General features: G+C 42.2%; 1 protein-coding gene across 2 annotated transcripts in view; it reads right to left on the bottom strand.

Moving 5' to 3' along the window:
• The window catches only part of Sqor (sulfide quinone oxidoreductase), a 41583-nt gene that overhangs the window by 34978 nt on the left and 4305 nt on the right, over window positions 1-2300 (bottom strand). Inside the window, exon 1 of one of the 2 annotated variants that reach the window (XM_028784967.1) lies at window positions 1117-1166. The exons of the other annotated variant lie outside the window; for it this stretch is intronic. The gene's annotated coding sequence lies outside the window, so the exon portion shown is untranslated. Of the gene's footprint in view, window positions 1-1116; window positions 1167-2300 lie in introns of those variants that run through there. 2 annotated transcript variants of the gene reach the window in all.

The following is a 2300-nucleotide window of genomic DNA, read 5'->3' as shown; positions in this document are numbered from 1 at the left end:
AGAGAGAGAGAGAGAGAGAGAGAGAGAGAGAGAGAGAGAGAGAGAGACTGGGTAGACTTATGTTTCTGACACTAAGGATCGAAAGCTGTGGTGGCTATTATTCTTGGTTGTCAACTTGACTACATCTGAAATAAACTATAATCCAGAAATGGGGGGGCACACCTGTGAGAGTTTTTTTGTTGTTGTTGTTTGGTTTAGAGTGAATCCAGTTCTAACTCTGGACTTTTGAGGCAGGAAGTCACCCCCACCTTTGACCTGGATCTTGAGGTAGGAAGACACACCTTTAATCTGGGCCATACCTTCTTCTAGACAGAAAAGAGAGAAGCTTTTCCTCTTTGCCTGCTTGCTCTTACCTAGGTAGCAAGTCCATTCCTTCACTCCCGTTAAAGCCAACTTCTTTGAGTTTCCAGCATCTACTAAAGACCAGCTGAGATAGCCAGCCCTGTAGACTGAGCAGCTACTGGACTCTTACACTTTCCATTCATAGCCAGCCATTGTTGGAATAGTTGGACATTAGCCTGGAAGTGATTCTATTAAAGACCATATATATAAAGAAAGATCCATTCTGTAAGTTCTGCTACTCTAGAGAACCCTGGCTAATACAAAACACAATCCAGGACCACTGACAACCATCCAGTGTTCATAAAGCAGTAACCAAAGCCCACGCCTGTAGACTAGATTGTTTTGTTTAGTTTACAGTATCTTATTAAATTCTGATTTACTTCCCAACGTGGAAATTTTTGACGGTATCTCCTAAAGAAAAAATGATCCTATGGTCTTACTGACAACAGGAAACCCACATTCACACATGGAACCACTCGGTTAGAGCTGTGTAGTTAGGGTTAATTCCACCCTACAAAAACGTTCTAATTCACTGCTCCACCCAGCCTGGGTGAGTCATGTAAGTTACCTGTTGTGCCATGGCTTGGATTTCAGCTTCTGTTCCCTGCTCACGGAAGTTAGAGCTTTAGAAGGACTTAATGGAATGGAATTTAGACAGAGAATCTGGGAGAATGGATTGGAATACCTAACTCGGGCACTTTCAAGTGTGTTCTCTCTGCCAGGCGTTGTGCTAGGCACAGAAGTGATAAAAAAAAAAAAGAAGGGCTTGTCTACCTTCACAGCAGAGACAGGAATATGATGATCCGGTGGGCAGCTCTTCAGAACTAGAGGCAGAAAGGAACTAACGTGAATAAGAGACACATGTGAGAGGAAAACACCTAGATGTGGAGGATAAAGAAGGACGAATTTAAACATATTGATATTATATCCACTTCTTCGGTTGATATAATGAAGACAAAAGCAGCCCTATGAGATTGCGCAGAGAGAAACAACAGTCCAAAGTATGGTGTGAGAAGAAAACTATGCCCCTTGAAAACAGAAGGGATCACACAGGCCTCGCCCCTGCTTTTGGCTCAACTCCTCTTGAGTAATGTGCAGCTGGCCCCACCTGCCCGCACATTCAGGAACTGGATTACTATATTGTTAACAAATAAAGGAAATGAGGCAATCTTCACTCGGGGCTGCAAGTCATGATAGGAACTCTCTATTTGGAATCCAATCAACCCAAACATTTGCTTGAACATTAATCTGTGAGGCAAGAGCTCCAGTTGTGGACCAAAACTAAGCTGTCCAAGAAAGAGGGATGATTTCATATCGCTATATTAAGGCCTGCAGTCACATTGGGTCTTTGATTTCTTCAGGGAGCCGTGTAAGAATTATCTTTTAATAAGTGCAAAAAGTCCTACCCAGATATGATACTTATGATCCAGAACAACAATCAACATGGCATAACAACCGTAAGGGTGCAGTAGTGACACAGATGCTGGTCATTGTCATCAGATCTCTAGTTGGATTTAAGACATACTCAACAAGACAGAGACCATGCCTGGTAGTGGAAACTTAGCCAACTATTCTAAGGTAGTGAAGCATGAATCTTGAAGGAGAACCTACAACCATTACTTTACTAAAACAACATAATCTCTAATAGTCTAAACACTGTCCTTATACCCACAAATAAGTGTAGTCTTCAGCAATCATCAAGGAATCTTTTCTTTGCCACAGATAGAGACCACTGCAGAAAAATCACAACCAATCAAAATGCAGAGTTATGGAGCCCAGTCCCAAAGGAAACAGCTACAAAACACTCAGAAACAAAGGATCAGAGAATGTTTCCAAAGAGGGGTGGAAAGATTGTACGAGCCAGAGGAGGAGCAGGGAGTTTGCTGTTAAATGGTGTCTTCTAGTAATGTCAGAAGCTATACCCATAAAAGACTCACTAACCTGACTGCCTAAACATG

Source organism: Grammomys surdaster, unplaced genomic scaffold (assembly GCF_004785775.1).
Source record: "Grammomys surdaster isolate TR1022 unplaced genomic scaffold, NIH_TR_1.0 124988, whole genome shotgun sequence".
NCBI lineage: Eukaryota > Metazoa > Chordata > Mammalia > Rodentia > Muridae > Grammomys > Grammomys surdaster.
The sequence above is the reverse complement of the archived record's forward strand: the minus strand, read 5'-3'. Positions and strand labels throughout refer to the sequence as shown.